The sequence below is a fragment of the Panthera tigris genome, chromosome B2 (assembly GCF_018350195.1).
Source record: "Panthera tigris isolate Pti1 chromosome B2, P.tigris_Pti1_mat1.1, whole genome shotgun sequence".
NCBI lineage: Eukaryota > Metazoa > Chordata > Mammalia > Carnivora > Felidae > Panthera > Panthera tigris.
This window is the reverse complement of record NC_056664.1, coordinates 43,506,058-43,526,132: the sequence shown is the minus strand read 5'-3', so window position 1 is coordinate 43,526,132 and position 20,075 is coordinate 43,506,058. Positions and strand designations below refer to the sequence as shown.

The following is a 20,075-nucleotide window of genomic DNA, read 5'->3' as shown; positions in this document are numbered from 1 at the left end:
TCACCCTAGCCCTTCAGACATTCAGACAAGAAGCGAGGAGAGGTCCAAATACTCTTTAACTCCATGCCCAGGGCAGATGCAGGTTATACGGGTCCTGAAGACAATACCATTCCATTCAGGCTAATATAATTAGAAGTAGCCTGAAGCTAATTACAATTAAATTTAAGGGAAAAAAATACAAAGCATGTTACAAAGAATGAATTTTGTTGCACATTATGTGTTGCAAGTGTGAATTTTTATTTAGAAGGAGAAAAGAAATCACAAGATGTTACAAAAGTTTTCAAAAGTCATCCAGTACCCAAATATTACAAAATCCAAAAAGATACCCACGGTAGTTATATCAATGAACTTTCTGACACGCCTCCGTACTACTGGGTTTTTTTTCCTATGCTTTCGTTTGCATTTCTTTTGGATGTCTTACTTCTTTAGGTGATGATTATGAACTATTTTTTTCTATATACGGGGAGGAGAGGTAATTCAGTCTTTCTTCCAGCAGTGACTGATCAACATTCGCTTTTTGGTTTTTGGTATTTGGGGGTAATAGTTTTAATTAGGCCTCCATGTGGTACCGGAATCTTCCACGTACAATTTTGGGCACGTGATGGTGGGAAGAACTTTCCACAGCATAGCTTCTGGCTCCACACGTTGCTATCCTGCCTCTACTTTGCTGTCTCCGACTACCAGCGCCAGGTGCCTTGGGACACAGTCACAGTGAGAGATGACTCTGAGACTACATCTTTGGGCCGTGTTGTGAGGCCAGTCTCCCCCTTCGGTAGCAGGAGTATCTCTGCCTTTCCTACACCGGGACGGTTTGCAGTAACCCAGCCACGCAGGAGGATGGCGACAGACCATGCTAACATAACCCAAGGAAACCGAACTCCTGTGTCCCCAGCCTAATAGCCTTTTACCCAGATCCTCCAAGATGTCCATGGCCACTCTAATGTCACCTGACAGGAAGGGAGGTGCAGGAGGGAAGAGGGGAAGGAAAAAGAACCAGCAATTAACTGACTGCCTTAAAATAGCATACTTTTGCCAATTTTATAAAGACACACGAGCACCGGGGCCTCTCCCATGCAAATCGGGGAGGGAGGTCCTGAAACCTAAGCCCTCATCAGCTTCATAGTAAATCCAAGCCTTAAATCTGGAAATGCCAGACTTGTTGATAAAGCTCAATCCACCCTTCACCTCCCCCAGTAGGCTGGCTCACCTGACGTCTGGACTGAGGAGCTGGTCTTCTTAAGTCTGTAGCTAAGGGATGGTGGGGAGTGGGGGGGGGGGGTCCCACATAATCCTTAAAATGAATCCATATGTGGCTGGATTTGCCTGATGAGTGGGGAGGAGGGTGAGGAACCAAGACTAGCAAACAGCTATACTCAGGGTTTGATTAGCGTCATGGGGAAAGAAGTCTAAGGAGCAGCCTGGCGTGTAGCGTGGGGAACAAGGCAGGGGGTGGGGTGGGGGACAGCATGGAGTCCCAAGAGTGCACGCGCATGCACACATAACCCCCGGTTCCACGCATGCGTCTGGGCACTGTGGGGATGGGCTGCCATGTGAAGCTGGAGGAGAGGATTTCTTTCTGTCTTTTAAAAAATGTTTTAGTGTTTATTTATTTATTTATTTATTTTGAGAGAGAGACGGAGTCAGAGTGTGAGTGGCGGAAGGGCAGAGAGAGTGGGAGACACAGAATCCGAAGCAGGCTCCAGGTTCCGAGCCATCAGCACAGAGCCCGATGCGGGGCTCGAACTCACGAACCGTGATATCATGACCTGAGCCGAAGTCGGACGCTCAACCGACTGTGTTACCCAGGCGCCCCTGGAGGAGAGGATTTCTAAAGGACCTGGTAAGTCATGAGGCACTCATATCATCACCTGGTCAAGCCCCAGAGGATGGAATGTGTGACACGGATCAGGGTAGCAGCCCTTTCACGTCTAAGCAGGACACAGAGTGGCTCTGGCACCGTGAGGGCTGGCCATTCTCAGAGGAGATGGCCCTGAACATGGTGGACAATAGTCCTGTGGTGGGTGCAGGTGCAGGGTGAGGTGGCCTAGGGGGCCCTGCCCAGAGAGGACATCATCGCGAGGGCCTTGAGAGGGAAAGGAGGGAAGCGGAAGATACCGCATGGTGACCACTGCTGGCACACGTGACATATTCTCCCAGGATTCCCAAAAGGACTGGGCAGGGCTCTGCAGAGGACTGAGGCCTGTGTGAGCAGGTGGGGGGCCAAACCCAGTGAGGCTGATACGTTGTTGCCATTGACCCCGTTGAGACTGGAGCTCTGTTTCCTAGGCGTTGGCGTCTCAGCCTGCTTTATAAGAACCCCATCCAAGCAATATTATTGCCCTGATTGGTGAAAGTTGAGGAAGGATAGATATGGAGACCTTCCCCAGGCCCATCAGTTGGGGGTGGGAGTGTCAGGTGAGACTAAGACTCTAGTTATTTATTTCTTCACTCATTTAATCGTTGTTGAACTTGTACTAAGAGCCAGGCGCTGCTGTGGGGTAAGAGAGCCTTCCAGCCAATGGACTGCCAAGGGAACTGGGAAGCATTGAGGAGGGCATCACTCTGTCTCATGGGAGCTGGTGTGCATACCAAGGCAGGGACATGAAGGTTCTGGACTCTGGAGCCAAGCTGACCCGGGTTTAAACTCCTAGCCGCCCGTTACCAGCTGTGAACACCGAAGCAAGCTACTGAAACTCCCTGAGCCTCTGGGGGTTGTGGTCCTCACTAGCAACAATCCAGGGTTCAGCGCGGGGATTACAACGTGGATTCCACAGAAGGGTTTATAGCGCCCTTCCTTGTGCACAGGAAAGGCGTGGTGAGTGGGAGCTATTCATAGCCCGTCTGTATTCTTAGACTCTCATTGTCCCCATTTCGGAGTTGTTCTGCAGCACGGATCTGGGAGCCAGACCACGTGATTGAGGGAAAGCAAGCACCGCTTTCAGCACGCAGCAGCGGGAGGCGGCGCTGTGCTGTGGCCTCAGTTACACCACTGGCACCCCCCCCCCCGGCTGGGGGTGGGGGGACCCCGCAGCCTGCTCCCCCTCCGCGGAGAAGGGCACTGACAAATGCCATGCGGGAGATAAACAGCTGCCCACAGGAGAGAACACAGATGACACCTTCTGGAGACTTTCAGGAAAACTACAGAAGGAAGCGGTGGAAGGTCGGACGGCTGAGGCTCCCCTAGTGACAGGTGGGGCCAGAGCCGGAGAAGGGAGCTTTGCTGAATTGTGTTTCTCCTTCCAGACCGGAGGCTGGGGAAATGCAACAGAAGCGACCTCCTCTTCTGAGGCCTGCGTAAGAAGGAGGCACTGGCTGGGTCCTGAAGGATGAATAGGAGTTTTCCGGGTTTAGGGGGCCACCACAGTCCTGGATGGGACGAAATGGATATGCGGTTGGAAGGTTAAGCTGAAGACAGATTGTGGAACGCCTCCTATGCACGCACTGACCTAGGACACTCTGGCATGATCAGAGAACATGAAGAATGTTCTTTTATGCCCAGGTTGGTCTCTATCAAAATGCTCTGTCAGTTAGAAGGCAAACAAGAAGAAACTGACCTGCACTCTTTGCCTCTTGTTTTTTTCATGGGCAGGCAGTTGTGGGGAGATGAACGCCCCTTCTTGGAACGCCCCTTGCCTTATGCCCTCAGCCCCATCTGAAATACCCTCCTTCCTCCGTCCTCCGTCCTCCTCTTCCCTGCCATCCCTCCAGGTCTGGAGAGCTTGCCACATCTTCCAGTCGTCTCCCCCGATTAGGCCAGTCCTCACCCGAAGTCACAAGGACAGCTGCCCGTGCCCAGACGCCACCAGCCAGATGCCGCGAGTGCTTTACTCAGCAGAGCACCCCTTCTACCAAGAGTAGGGCACACCTGTCATGGGGGGGGGACCAGCCGGGAGCAGAGATGCCGCGGTGCAAAGCACAGACAGGTCCCCGCTCTCACGGGGCTCTACCACGCTTCCTATCGTCACAGGGACCCTGGGAGGATACACGAGATCACTGAGGCTCAGCCAGCGAGAGCATCTTCCCCAAGGCCGTAAGGCTAGTACACAGGGGACATCGTGTTCACCTTACACGCCCCCAGTGGCTATTTACTGTTTGGTGTGGAGGAGGGGGAGCTCTGCAACTGAGATCGCCGAAGGCCGCGGCCCAGTCTTTAGTGTCATGATTTCCCACAGCCCCTGGTACCACCCTGAGCCCCAAATACTTGGAGAGTGAGGCAAGGCAGGCCTCATCTGGCTCCCCAGCGCCTGCCTTCTGTTTTACCCATAAATTCAGCGGCAGGGGGAGGCCCACGGGGCTCCTGGATACTGAACTGCATCCAGGCTGCCCGTCTCATCTCCGGTCCCCACCATCTCCTAATCTTCCTACAGCCCTTCCAGCTCGATAGGAGGGCTAGCTAATCCCCTTGATATCCCGAATCTTCTAAAAGGACTACCTAATCAGGCCATGTATTCCAAAGGTACCGTGGCATTCCTTTTTTAAATCTTTCAGGTAAATAACAAGTAACAAATAAATCATACAGCGCTGGTCCCAGGTCAGGCGTTGTTCTAAAATGGGGCGGGGGGGTTGGGGGCGGTTCTCGGTCAGGCAGCGTAGGCATCACCTGGGAACTAGTTAGAAATGCAAACTAAAGGGACGTGCTGGGCTGGGAGCCAGCAATCTGTGTTTTAACAAGCCCTCCAGGGGATTCTGAGCACACCAAAGTTGAGAACCACTGTCTTAAGGCTTTTCATGGATAAACTAACGCGCGGAATTCCCATCCCAACCCTCTGAGGTAGGTTCTATTGTTAACTTCGCTTTGGAGCTGGGGGAATGGAGGCCCAGAGAGGTTAGGTAACCTGCTCAAAGTCACACAGCCAGTGAGGTTGGTGCTTCTAATCCCTCACTGGGGGAGAGGCTTGACCTCAGGGAGTGTTTGGGGAGCTCATGGTGGGCTGCTTTACCACGAGGAAAAATGTCTATAGACGAGAGGCTGATGGGACCAAGAGGTCTAGTCCGACTCTGGTGGAGTAAGGACTTGCCCGGTTTCCGGGAGGTCATGTGCATCTGTGCACTGTTGCCGGCCCCCAAGCAGTGAAGAACGATCTGACCAAGCATCTCTGAAAGTAGTGTTGGGGAAGAAAGAAAGCACTTTTAACATCATCCTGTGCCAAGTCCTGATTATTCCATAATGTGCTGCCCTCAGAACCTGACAGTGATTTTCCAGCCTACACTTCCAAAATCCAGTGAGGAGGAGTCAGTAGAATATTGCCACAGCCCCTGGCCATGGAGGGACAGGGGCTAAATTTGTCCCATAACTAGGGGATCATTTCATCTTAAGGGAAATGGCTGAGAGGGCAAAAGAGCGTCCAGGAAACACCACTCCCCCTCCACCAAAGGCTCTCCTGCCCGGCTGGGATTCTCCATCTGGGGTCCTGGGAGAGAGCTGCGGATGGCCACCGTGAAATGGTAGCACATTCCTGTGACTGATACCATGCAATTTTCTTTCAAAGGATGCTTAAAGATTTTACTAGCGCTGAGGACTGGGGTGGGAGAGGAGAAGAGACAGGGAGAGAAACAGACAAAAACAGACAGAAAGACAATAAAGATACAGCAATGGCTGCAGTAAACCCAACAGAGCTGTTATAAAAATCTTTCAACTTTCTTCTAGTCCATTCCCCCGGCCTCATGGGGATTACCAGTCCCAAAGAACCCACACTATGCTGAGTACCTCCCATGTGTCGCTTTGCTCAATCCTCGCCGAGCAGATTTTACTGTACCCACTTTGCAGAAGATCTATAAGACACAACGAGGTTGCAGACTTCCGTCTGCTTGTCACCAACCCCACGCTTTCTGTTACGTGACATTACCTCGGTGAGTCTTGATTCTTTTCCCTGCAAAGCGTGTCTCCAGACACACAAATTATTGCTGCCTTAAGATAAATTATGGAATGCTTCTGTCATTCTTCTTCTCATCGCTGGAACTTGTTCCTGTACTTTTTTCTCTATTCTCATCTCGTGGACACATGAACTTGTCAAGGTAGTCCCGGTGAAAGTATTCTTTTATCTATAAGGACATGAAATTGGCACTGTTTGTTAGGATGTAAGTGTTGGTTCTCTGACCCCATCAAACACCCACTCATGACAAGCCTCCTCACCTGAACCAGAAGGTCTCCTGGTTATTCACTGAAGAAATATTTGTTCATTTCAAAATTTTCAAAATAAATGCTGAAGGTCAAAAGGGTACCTTGGGCCTACTTTACCTCTCCTTCTTCCCAAATCTTATTGAAATAACAGTAAATACATGCAAAAGAATAAATCCATATCAAGCATGGAAAGATCCCAGCAGCAATCCAGAAAATTTCACAAACGCCTAGAACACAAAGAGGATGAGGTCATATTGACGGATAAAGTTGAGTGGAATAATCTACACCCCACAAACACATAGAGGAAGAGAGAACTAGCCTGGGGAAGGAGGTGCCCTTCCCAGAAAAGCCCTGGGGAGACTCCCAAGTCAGAACCATAGCTATGAAGAAAAGGGATAGGCTGTGGGGTCACCGTTAAAAGCCTTTCTGAGTTTTACAGCCCCCAACCTTCCTCCATGGACAGCAACTGGCTGTGACGGCATTTGCTTGGGTAAAAAAAAAAAAAAAAAAAAAAATCCACTTGGCCTTGGCTTCTGGAACATCCCCTGACCAAGGTCCCCTTGTTAAGTGATGCAGATGTGGTTATATTCCTTGGTTCTGCAATATATAATATTTTTATAATCACAGTATTTTATACCCTGTGTATTGCTTTTCAGAATTTCTCTCTCTCTTTTTTTTTTTAAGTTTATTTACTTACTTTGAGAGAGAGAGAGGGACAGCGCAAGTGGGGGAGAGGCAGAAGGAGAAATCCCAAGCAGGCTTCCCGCTGTTAGTGCACAGCGCGATGGGGGGCTCGAACCCACAAACCGTGAGATTATGACCTGAGCCAAAACCAAGAGTCTGACGCCCAACTGACTGAGCCACCCTGGAGTCCCTGTTTTTCAGGTTTTCCAACCAACCTACAGATGAAACTTGGAAGACCTAGAATATAAATCGTAAAAACCCTGAAAAACTAAAGTGAATACTACAGTTCAGAGAAGGAAGTGGGGAAGGTGGGGGAGGGAAGGCAGCGCAGGTGTGCTTCTGGCTCAGGTTACAGTCGTCCACGCAGCAAATAGCAAGCTAGTGCCTACCTGTGCTGGGAAGGTCCTGGGCCCTGGGAGGTGGCAAGGAGCCAAAGGGGCAGGCGTTTCTGTGGCATTTCTGTTCTACCGGTAAGTCGACAGGTACTGCTTAACAGCTGAGGAATCACAACATGAAGATTTAGGTACATTATTTAAAACTATGAAGGTGACCAGGAGATTATGAAGACAACGGTCTTAGGTACGAAAACACAGAGGAAAGGAGAGAGAGCGTAATTGTGCTAAAATCCCTGTCATAGCAGAGGGAGAACGGATGCAATTTAAACACGTTCAAGACACAGCTGTATAAGGGAATTATCTAAGTTTGTAGTAGAAATCGCCAAAACTAAATACCGACATAGTTAGGGAGTCACATCCGGGGCACGGGCTCACAGCTGGGGCCTGAGAAATAGACACCCCCCCTACTCCAACAGCCCTTGGTAGTTCTGGTTTTGTTCTTGTGCCTATAAATAAATATTACACATAAATGAATCAAAGGATCAAAAGCAACCTTACAAACCCTGGGAGAAACGTAAAGTGGATATTCCGATGCCCACTTGACCTGTGAAGAAACAGGAGCCAGCCTGCCCCAATACTTGTGATAAGAAACCAGGTCTCCTGCCCCCCCCCCCCCCCCCCCCCCCCCCCCCCCCCCCCCGGCTCCAAATTCCCGCCACATCCTGAAGGCTTCTCTCCGCCCCCCCCCCTCCCCCCCACCACCAGATGCAGACCGACTAGGGTTGGGATTCTCAATTCAAAGCTGGGAACTTTGAGCTGCTCACTGCTCATCGTTAACAACAGGGAGATTCTGACCACCACCCCAAGGGCTGTGGAAGGAGGGGGCAGGCGGACGGCCTCACACAGGCCCGGGCCACAGCTGGCCCTCGGAGTGTCAGCTTCCTTTCTTCATGGTTCTTTTCTAACCCATCCAACATTTGGTACATGGCTACCATTTTCTTCTTATTTTATGTGATTTCGCGCTAATTCTGACTAAATGAATCCAGAAATTCATTCTGGTGTGCAGGCTTTGTCACGAGTCGAGAGGTAGAGGCTGTCACGTTTATTTATTTATTTAAAAAAATTTTTTTTAATGTTTGTTTATTTTTGAGAGAGAGAGAGAGAGCACGCGAGCATGAGCGGGCGTGTGTGGACAGCATAGAAGGGCTAACGATGGGCTAGGTAGGCACTTCACAGACATTAGCTCACTTAAGCTTCACAACAACCCTATGAAGCTGTCATTATTACTTCCATTCTACAGATGGAGAAACTGAGGCACAGAAAGGCTAAGTGCCATACCCGAACCACACAGCTGTGTGACAGAGCCAGGAGCAGACCCCAGGCATCTTGACTCCAACGTCATGCTCTGCACCATCACGCTAGAAACCCAGTCCCCACCCCGTAACACACACACACACACACACACACACACACACGCACACACACACACAGGAGGACTTTCAGAGAACTCCTGCTTTCAAGAACTCCTAGCTGCCAAGTTCTGCCTTTTAGAGCCTGTGAGACACTGAGAACATGTTCGTTAACACGTGCAAGTGCTTACCTGACGTTAATTTGGTCTCTCTCACCCCCGAGCCCAGAACTAGAGCCGAAGGGTGGGCCTCACAGGAGGCAGACAGGAGTTCAGCCTGAGAAGTATAATAAGAACCAAGGACTGCTCTAGTTGGTAATGAGCTCCCTGTCGGCAGAGGCGGAGAGCTCTGGTAGGCCCAGGCCAGGGATGGTGGGTGCCCCGGGGGCCAAGGTTGGAAGAGCCTCGAATCAAAGCCTCTTCCAGCCCTGGCCCTGGCAGTCAATTTGGACACACTTCTCCGGACCTTCTGTCACAAAGCAGTACGCTCAACCAACAGGAGATGCACGAACAGTAAGGCCCGACCCAGACTCTGAAGAGTTTACAATGCGATTCTCAGATTGTTTTAATATCAAATTCAGGGAGTTTCTGGGAGGAATTTAATAAAAAGGATGGCGAGAATTCGTTCCTTTCATCCCCTAAGGCTAAGTCCATCCTGACCTGTCCACTCACTCTTTTCTGTTCTTTGTCTGCTTCCGGAGCGTGCTATGGGGATTCAGGCTTATATGTTAAAAAAAAAAAAAAAAAAAAAGGCATAATATGTTCTGTGTCTTCGCCTCCGCAGAGGAAATGCTCTGTGTTACTGTAAATAATAATTTGCAGGTCAGTGAAGGTTGTTAAATGTCCCTGATGTTTTTCTCACTTCCTTCCAGACTCTCGTAATTACTACTGCTCTGAACCCAGCGGGCAGAGATGCATATTTCTCTGTCCAGGAAATGATAGTCGTGTGGTACCCTCTTCTCACTGCAGTGGGAGCCTGCGTGTCTGTGTATCTGAACCCATATCAGAGTCATTCACATCCCTGCATGGAAATAGCCACATGGGAACTCAGCAATTTATTGCCCAAAAGACCTGGGGCTAGGGGTCAGGGCACCTGGTTCTAGACAGTTCTACCACCATCTGCGTGACCTCAGACCAGTCACGGAAACTCGTGGGCTTGTTTCTTCATCTGTAAAGCTGAGAGCACAATACTTACCTTGACTAGAAAAGATCATTGCTGCAAGAATTCATGCTTTTATTCAATATTTCATATTGAATTTAAATATTTATGGACCATCGCTCAGGGGCAGGCCTTGTGGTAGTCTCTGGGAAGTGGGGGGCGGTGCAGTTGTAAACAAACTGGGTAAAAATCTCTCTCTCCCTAGAACTCCATGGGGGGAAGCAGATAAATAAATGAGTAAACTAAACATGTAGAATTTCTAACGGTGATAAGTGTCTTGGCAAAATAGTCAGACGTGAAGGAGAATGAGGAGTGCTGAAGAGAGACCAGGGAGGGCATGTCTAAGAGCCGGCTATTGAGACTTAGGCCCAAAGGATGCAAAGAAGGGACCCCAGAGAACATTTGGGGGAAGAGTATTCCAGGTGGTGCAAAGGCCCTGAGGCAAAGGTGAGTGAGCCTGCACATTAAAAAACAGCAAGGCCAGAGCAATGGAAGGGATGAGGGTGGGGGGTGTAGTAAGTCTGAGGTCCTAAGAAAATGGAACCAGATGGATTAGGACCTTGTAAGGCCTTTGACTCTGACTCTGAGTAGGATGGAAACCACTGGAAGATTTTCAGCAGACGTATGACATAATCTGACTTGACTCTTAAAAAGAATCTCTCCAGCTGCTCTGTTTAGAAAAGAGAATCAAATGAGGGGCACCTGGGTGGTTCAGTCGGTTAAGTAACCGACTCTTGGTTTCAGTTCAGGTCATGGTCTCATGGTTCGTGAGTTTGAGCCTTGCATCAGGCTCCGCACTGGTGGCGCGGCCCCTGTTTGGGATTCTCTCTCTCCTGCTCTCTGCCCCTCCCCCACTCGCGCTGTCTCTGTCTCTCTCAGAATAAATAAGTAAACTTAAAAAAAAAAATAGAGAAGAGAATCAAATGAAGTAAATAGTCCCTGAGATGTTCTGAAAAGCGCAAGGTACAACATGAAAATGAAGTACAGTAAAAAACTCAGCGCCCCCAGAACTCCCTGGGAACAAGTTGTTCTGGAGACCTGGTGAAACTACATAGTACCATACATTTACTGTCATCTCCCCCACGGAGAGGCGAAGTTCACGTCCCTCCCCTTGAATCTTACGGGCTCTGCAACTCCTTATCGAATCAGATATGGCGGGAGTGATGCTGGGCCTGGTCTAAGGCCGGCTTTTTTGAAAACCGGGCAGGGCAAGGGACAGGACGCTGCCATGTGATGTTGGGGGAGCCGCCTGGGCTCTCTGAGCCTTATTCAAGGTAGTAAGTTCCACTATCCAGGATTGTTATGAAGAATATGTAAGATGGCACCTAGCATGGCACCTGGCACTCGGCTCCCCATCATTAGCGTGTGTGTGCGTGTGTGTGCGTGTGTGTGCTGTGTCCAATTTCAGATTTAGCCCTAACGCAGAGTATGAGGCTTCCTCTATGGCTGGATCAAAGTCTGTCTTTCCCCCCTGGAACTTTACCTACCTGATGGAACTCTTCCACCTCTAGACCCTCCCCTCGGGGGACAGAGTGGCAAAGGTAGGAGACTGTCCAGGAAAGACGTCTACTGAGATGTGTCTAGCTCATGGGAGGGGCTGTCGAGGGAGCCCTGTTGGAACCGAATCCAGGTCTGCTGATTCCTGCTTATGGGCCACTCTGCTGGGCAAGAGCTTCCCTGAGGATGGGGGAAGAAGAGTGGCTTGCCAGAGCGAAACGTTTGAAGAAGGGACACAACCCTCGAAGCCAGCAATGAGATGCAAATGCCGCCCACCCCACACCTCCTCCCTCAGTTCCCTGAGGACTGTGAGGCCCCCAATACTTGTTTTGGAGAGACTTTTCATCAGTGCTCAGAGGCAAGAGGGAAAAAAAAAAGAAGGCCAGTAAATCAATAACAGATTTTTCTTCCCATCAGTTGGTTTAAAGTATGGAGCCAACGTCAACCAATCTAGAATTTCTAAGTTGTAAATAAAAAATTGAATAGTAAGATTTTTATCTGAGCCACTTCATGAAAGCCACTATTCAGAGTTCTGGTTTATCACACTCCTCACGTAGTCTGAACTAAGGTGTGGGTACGACACCCACCTCATGCCAGTCCAGGAAATTCAGTGGGAAAGTTTTCATTTTTTACGTAGCTTGGCTATGATAGTTGGATACAGCACTTCTACTGAATCTTCCAGCTTATTTTCCTCAACAGGTCTCTTGCACCCTGAGCAAATCATAGAGAACAGACCAGTGAAGGATACTACAGGACATTTGAACAGCCTCATTGTTCAGGACTAAATGGTCAATCAACATGCCCAGAACTGTATCGGATAATGCGGAGAATTACCATAACGACGATAACAACACTCTTAATGACAGCTACTATTGATTGAACACCTGCTATATGCCAGGCGCTGCACTAGCCACTTTTCCTATCTTATTCCTCATTCTTCCAAAAAATGGACAAAGTGGTCGTTTTTCCATTATCTCCTTGTTATACCCAAACTGAGACTTACAGAAGTTAGGTAAGTGGCTCAAGGTGGCCCAGCCTGTGAGAATGAAGTCATAGGCTAATTTCCTTGTTCCCAGAGAGTCTGAAGAAACACCAGTTCTCATCAATTACCCAAGAATGTTCTCTCACTCCAGCCATCAAGTGAGATTCATCCAGACAATAAATATGTATAAAGCACTTACTCCGCGTACCGGCAAATACAACCTTGGCAACAGAGGAAAAAACATGTAAAGCAATTATTTATTCAACTTTGTGGAACATAGTAGAAGGTCAGAGAAATAGGCCAGCATGGGCCAGAGAAGCCAGGGAAAGTGGCACAGAGTGAGTTGGATCTTGAAAGATGAAAAAAATCATTCAAAGGGCATTGCTAGTCAGGGGGACACAGTAGGCAAAGGCATTGAAGCACAAATGAAAGCAGGCTGGAAGGAAGTGAAAATAAGTCTTGAGTGGAAGAATGAAACTAGTCTTACTTCCCACAGGGTTGGGGGGTGAGGAATAGCATTTGTCTGGGAATTTAAACTATTGCAAATGATAAATACAATGCTTCATATTTCTTATTCTCCCAAAGTTTAAGCGTACTTTTAAAAATCAAAGAGGAGGGGCGCCTGGGTGGCTCAGTTGGTTAAGCATCTGACTTTCTGATTTCGGCTCAGGTCACAATCTCAGGTTCAAACCCCACATCAAGCTCTGAGCTGACATTGTGGAGCCTGATTGGGATTCTCTCTCTGTCTCTCTCTCTCTCTCTCTCTCTCAGCCCCTCTGCCACTCACACTCTCTCTGTCTCTCTCAAAATAAATAAATAAACTTTTTGTTTGAACTCAAAGATGAGTGAAAAACAAACGACCAACCAACACTACTCTGTTTTAATACTTGAATCATGAACTCTACTATGAGAGAAGCAGTTTACCAAAGCAGCTTACCATGGTGGTGCAGTTAAAAAAGGGTTTCTGTCCCTTTCTGTGGGTTGAAACTGGAATTTTTTCTGGAAAGTGATCTTTGTCTTCAGAAGATTCCTCTATATGTGTGTATACGTGTGTATCTGTTTCAATAATACTCCAGAAAAGTGGAAAGATAAGAAAGTGTAACTGCCCCTTACCTTGGTGTGGAAAGCTCTACAGGGACCGGAATCATTGTGTTCCCCTCCCCGTGGATTTGTTTGAAGGTCTTGGAATGTCAAAGGCTTCCATGGAATGCCCTACTGTCCTACATTCTCCCCAGGAATCTCCCAAGATGGCAGATTATTCCAGACTGAATAAACTCCAATATAGGGGAAAACTCCTGTAGGGTAAAGGGGTGGAATCTATGGTTAAAGAAACTCCTACAGATAGAAGGGCACTTGCCCTAACGGTAAAATACACACAATGAAAGTAGGAAGAAGGAGGTGTTCTTGCAAAGAGAAAGAGACCCAAGGACAGAAATGGGGGTCAAGATGCAGAACTGGAACCACTTTTGAAGGTACCATTCTAAGATGGTTTAACTTCTTGTATGCTTGTGCTATGGGTAATTAACATTTAGGTATAGTTTTAAGTGGTTTTCTTTCATGGCACAGCCTGTTAGCTGTCTTCCTTGTGGCGCCCTTCAATTGTACAAATTCGCTTCTGGAAAGTAAGTGCTTGGTCTGAGGCCTCACCTTCCAGCTCTTTTTGCATCCAAGTAGGGGCACGTGGCATGCGGCACGTCATGCGAAGTCTTCCAGGGCCTGAAATGGATCTTTCACTGGCATGGAAAGATCGTATTCTTTCAATCCTTGCTTGTGTCCTCATAGTCTAGGGAAATAATATTTCAATCATCGGGAAAATAACAATATGCTAAAATTAACAACTTACAGGTTAGACTGTGTGTCCACATATGTGATCCCATTTGATCGACCAGAACACTCTGAGGTGGGGATGACACCTACTATTGTCCCCATTCCAGAGAGGAGGAAACTGAGATTTGTGTCTTAAAAAAATTGGGTAAGTGGCAGAGTCATAGCTGAATGGACGCTCTGTAAGAGACAGTTTGTGGGTCATTCCCCATGAAATAGCTTTGCCTTGTTCCTTGCTACTTTTGTGGTACCAGTTTCATTCCCTTCCGATTTTTCCATGATGGAATTCTTTTTCGCACTCAAATTGGTGAAGGACCAAAGAGTCCTCCCTGGTGCCCGTGGCTTCACATTGAATCTCAAACCACAAGGACAGTGGGACATGTGGAGTATAATTGAAACCAAAGTCAAAATATTATGGCAGTTAGCTAAGTCTCCAGATACAGGAATCTTTGCTTAGGTTACTTGTCCAAGATGGAGCCATGAAACACCATCCCCAGCCATACATTACACTCAGTCAATAAATATGTTTAGAGCAGTGTTTCTCAAACTTTTTTTTCCAAACCTTTATTTATTTTCAAGTGACAGAGAGACACAGTGCGAGGGAGGAGGTGCAGAGAGAGAGGGAGACAGAATCCCAAGCAGACTCCAGACTCTGAGCTATCAGCACAGAGCCCCTGACACGGGGCTAGAACCCACCAACAGTGAGATCATGACCTGAACTGAAGTCGGACGCCCAACCGACTGAGCTACCCAGGGGCCCCTCAAACTTTTTTTTAAATTATGACTCCCCTAAGGAGCCTTTAGATCTTTTTCACCCAATCTCCCCATGAAAATTTAATGCCACAGATATACTGTGTATCTGCTTACGCACTGTGGCCCTTTGAAGGGCCATAAACCATTTCTAAGGTTTTTCTTACGCCCTTCCCCCAAGAATCACCCTGGAGGGTGCTCTCATCTCCACTGAGAATGCATGGTTTAGAGAGCTCTCCATGTGTGAAGGATATCAAAGTGAGGAGAAGAGAGCTGATCCCTGCCCTCAAAGGCTTACTGTCCGATATTCGGTAGGCTTTGTCTTGCATCATCAACAATTCTAGTAAAAGAGAGAAACCAGAGGCTCTGGGCTAATTTCTGTCTAAACCGCCAAAGTTGATTTTAAGACTCTTCTCAATCCAGGAGTTTAGTAGCATTAGATCGGGTTTCAGTTCTGAGCCATCATCAGTGGGGGCTCTACATACAAAAAAAAATTGGCAAAGACTTGTGGTCTGTGTGGAAATATGGTTGGGAGGCATTCACCACACATTTATGGCACGAAGAATAATTTCTGCTAAAAAAAAAAAACCTGTTTATAATGAAACACAAGACAGAATGGAACAAATTCCTCCAAAAAATTAAAAATGTTTTTTTTCAATCACTTCTATTGAAAATCCATTCAGCGGGATTTAAATAGCCGACCCTACTCAAGATAATGTTTCACTTTCTTTAACAAGGGAAAGAATTTGAAGCTGAAAAGCCAACTGCTACTTCATTACTTTAATGGAAATCCCCTTGAATTCTATGATCCACTCAATCACAGGCTCGTAGATTGAGTCACAAAAAGGTACTGAACCCTAAGAAAGGGACTCAACGTGAAAGTCATTCCATTTCATTTTAGCGTCTAAGAACATGTTATTGTAATACTTCTGGTGGGTGTGGGGGAGAAAATTAAACATGTGCCATGTTCCTTCATTCAGCAAATATTTATTAAGTGCTGCTTTGTGCTCGGTACCATGTTAGGTGTTTTTAAAAACAGAAGTGCATTAGGGACTTATTCTTCATATGTGAGGCATTCGAAATGCAGTAGTGGAAAATTATCACATGGGAAGCGGGAGGCTTGAGTTCTAGATCCACCTCTGCGTCTAGCCGTGTGAACCTCTCTCAGTTGTCTAATGTCTCTGGGACTTGATTTCTCCATCCATAAAAATTAGCAGTTTATGCTAAATACTGGTTCTCAGTTATGACTCTACCCGGGACCTTGGAGGATATACTAATGCTTAAGTCCTATATAAGACCAATTGTATCAGAATCTCTGGAGGTGGGGCTTGAGGGTAGGTATTCTTTTAAAAGCTTCCCCCCAGGGATTCTTCCAGTAATGTCTTTGCTGAAGGCCAAAGACAGAAACCTAGAGAGGGACTCACCTAAAAACAAGATGGCTGCTCTGACTTCCTAACCATGAGCAATTCTGAATGAAAAGAAGAGTCCATGGTTTGCCTCCATGACTTCCAGTTTCTGTTTTAGCATATTGTGCTTTCCTTCCTCCTTCTCCTTTTTCCTTCTGTTTCCTTTGTCTCCTGACCCACCTGATATGGCCGAGTGCCCACTGTACTTTTCTCCTGCTTTTGGTAAAACATACAGTAGCATTCATTTGCAGCTAAAAGAGAATTCATCTAAGAGACAGGAGCAAGGCTGACAACAAACCCTGTAAAATAGTACCTTCCCTCTCCATGTGGAAGAGTCATGTGCCCTTGAAAATTAGAAAATTTTCAGATAATTATATACGTTTTTTCCAGGATTTAACCTAAAGAGATAAGAAATTTGGGATGGATTGAGAAATCTTCTGGTCAAACACTGCTACCCAATGCTCAGATTCCCAGGCCCGTGAGGCCAATTTTTACTTGTGGATGTTCCTCTTTAAAAAATGGATATTCCAGGGGTACCTGGGTGGCTCAGTTGGTTAAGTGACCGACTCTTAATTTCGGCTCTGGTGATGATCTCACGATTCACACGTTCAGGCCTCTCGTTGGTCTCTACATTGACCGTGCAGAGCCTGCTTGGAATTCTCTGTCTTCCACTTTCTCCACTCCTCCCCCTCTCACTCTCTATCTCTCTCAAAAATAAATAAATAAGCACTAAAAATTATTTTTAAAAAATGAATATTCCATTGCATTCAAATGTTCTTTTAAAGATGTCCAAACACTGAAAACCCCAGGTTCCTCTGGAAAGTCCGGTTTTATCTGCCTGAAGATACTGAGCTATCTAACTCGAACACAGTAACTTGAACGTAGAAGGTGTTCAACGAATGTTCCCTTCTCCCTTTTATGAAAGAAGCACGTTTTACATTGTTAAAGTTAAAATGGACATTTCTGCTCAATACCTTTCTTTCAGCCCCAAGCTAAAAAACCTTTCAAGGGACAAGAAGAGTTCCCACCCAACTTTTATTCCTCACCACTTAGCAGAGTGTGTGGCACTAGAATGAATGAATGAATGAATGAATGAGCAATGGTCTCAGTGGAAGTTTCCCCTACAATTTTTTTTCTTATATAAATCATTCTGCTTTGCATATACCCTAAACTGCACTATTTACCACCACAGAAAGATCTGGACTACTTCAAGATTAAGTAACCCTTTGACCATGCCTAAATGGCAACCACACCATTTGTCCCGTGACCACATGGTACCCTTACTACCTATGAAATTGGTGCCCACAGTGGTTGTGACATCCTATGACTTTCCACTCTGGCTGTCCCATCAGGTCCCGTAAAAGTGCCCTGGAGTCTCGGTTGAGAGAAGGTTAGTGATTCACTCAGATCACATTCAATAAACTACTTAAAAATTTTTATTTTGAAATAATTATATATTCGTAGGAAGTTGCAAAAATGTACAGAAGAGGTCTCATGTGCCCTTCCCTGAAATTGTCCAAATATGCAATTTGGTAGAAAAACTTTGATCAAGTCTGTTCATGTGAAGGAATGGGAAACTCAACACACTTGGTTTGCCCAGAACGGAGGGGGTTCCCAGAACATGGGACTCTCAGTCTTAAAACCAGGACAGTCCCAGGCAAACTGGGACAAGTTAGTCACCCTAGAAATATCCATATTAAACTGCTAAGCAAGCAATATTTGGGGGGATGTGTTCCCACTGCTCCTTTTGTGCCTCTTCTACAATTGGTTTCCGTCACCCCCACTATGGCTCTCTGGCTGTTTCGTTTCTCTTGCTTGCAGACTCTCACCTCCCACTACTTGTATCTATCTTTCCTCCCAGATCTCTGGTGGAGAATTATCCTTTCACATTTTCCTGAATCCTCCATTAGCTATCAAAATTTGTATTTTCTCAACTCACACTGCTGGTCTCAGTAAGATATCAGGAGGAAAGCCTTTTATTCCATTGCAGTGAAATGAGCCTTGAGCACGGAACAGGGGACAAGGTTGACACCCCTCCTCCCGTCACTGGTTGGCTGAGTGACTTTGCAAATCATCTTCAAGCTCTGGGCATCTCACTCCAAAAGGAAGGGAGTTGGTTGAAAACAAGCTCTCTCACCAAGTCATACTACTGATATTTGAGGCCAATTATTCTCTGTTGTGGGGATGGCCCTATGCACTGTTGGATGTTTAGCAGCGTCCCTGGCCTCTGTCCACTGGATTCCAGGAGGGCCCCTAAGCTGTGACGACCAAACAGGTCTCCAGACGTTACCAAATGTCCCCTGGGAGGCTAAAATCACCCTTGGTTGAGAACTGGTCTAAAATATTTCTAAAGTCACTTCCAGTTCTGAAAGCATTTGATATAAATTAATCCCCAGTAAATTATGAGTGATTAATAGTTTCCCCTCAAACTTCCTGAGAATATTTCCATTTTTAAAGTATTACCCATGTGGAAAAAAAAAAGTCCAGAAGAATCTTGACTGAAATAATAAAAGCAGCTCTACATTGTGGTTGCAGGGATCACGTCATGTTGAGCTATTAGATCTTTTCATATAGTTGTGTTTACTTTGAAATTCTTATGCTGTATTTATCCCAATCAGATTGTTTGGCAAACAAAGGGCATTTTTTTAACTACTTTTCAAAGCATGCCTCCACTTTAGGGTTCCTCCGCTACAATTAACAAAACCTCATCAACGCTCACCTCCCAGAAGCGTAGTCCATCAAAAACATCATCCCCCGACACCGGGCCTGCCTGGCTGAGAGAGAGTCCTAGAGGAAGGACTTCTTGGAAAAATCTACAATACTTCCAAAAGCTTATGGATTATCCACTTTGTACAAATATGCCAAAATTTGATTGCATCTTGTGAGAGTGTCAATAGCGGGCCATTCTGACTTACAAACACTGCAAAATTTCACTTGGTTTCCCCCCAGCAGTATTCAGAAGATGATGAAGTCAAGGAGTTGAAGTCGGTGAAGTAGATGTCAAGTAGATGAGGTATCACATCACCAGCAGAGGTCCTTCTGCCGGTTGCCTTGGTATAGGAAGCGGGTTCCAGGGCAGGGAGAGGAGGGGGAGTTAAGGCTTCACAGGGAAAAAAAGGTAGGAACTCTAGCCTCTACGGTGGTAGGGGCCGCTGGGGAAGATGGTGACACCACAGCTGGCTGGATCCATGATGTCGCCCAGAGGAAAAGACTGCAAATTGTGGCTGTGCCCTGTGTAGTGTGTAAGCTATTTTGGGGCAGGAGCCTTGGCTGCTATACCGTGTCTGTATGTCTCACTCTGTGCCTCTCACACTGCAGTGCACGTGGCAAGGACCCAACAGTCACTGCTGTTATATGAGTAGGAACATCTATCTATTCTACGGTGAAATGACTTCTTCTGACATTCATTCATTCATTCATTCATTCACGGATTCCTTCCTCCAAAGTGTATTTATTTCCTAGTACTTGCAAAGAAAAGTGCTAGACAATGTGGTTGGTTCAATAATTTTGTCCCAGCTCTCAAGATACTTCTAGCGTATGCAAATCAGGCCTGAAGAAGCGGTTTCAACACTAGAATCCAAGTTCCGTGTGGTTCCATGTGAATGACTTTATCATTGAGATAAGTGAAGCAGGGGGATTCCCTTGAAGCCACGTTCATGACCCCAGCCTCTCTGCAAATGACAGTACCCAGTTAAAGTGAAGGAAAAAGTCTACTTGGAAGAAAAAATATGTTTACTTCATTAATGACTAAAATCTTCTCATGCTCAGCAACTCATTTTTGGATTCTCAAAAGCCACGAGTTTGCCCCCAATGTCAAAAATACACATTAGCTGTGCAGGCTCCCGAAATATTCCAAGATGCCAAAGTCCGACTAAAACAATGAAGGGAGCTAATTCTAAATCTTTTGGA

General features: G+C 46.7%; 1 long non-coding RNA gene across 2 annotated transcripts; it reads right to left on the bottom strand.

The window, feature by feature from the left end:
- Positions 1-1,830: 1,830 nt before the first annotated feature.
- Positions 1,831-13,372, bottom strand: LOC122238386. Of its 2 annotated transcripts, none has more exons than XR_006217295.1 (5): positions 13,300-13,372; positions 7,195-7,301; positions 6,134-6,348; positions 5,847-6,042; positions 1,831-3,366 (listed from the first exon to the last, which is right to left on the bottom strand). It is a non-coding gene; the product is annotated as an uncharacterized LOC122238386 (long non-coding RNA). The 2 variants fall into 2 exon arrangements; XR_006217296.1 differs by lacking the exon at positions 13,300-13,372 and adding an exon at positions 13,124-13,276.
- Positions 13,373-20,075: the final 6,703 nt, after the last annotated feature.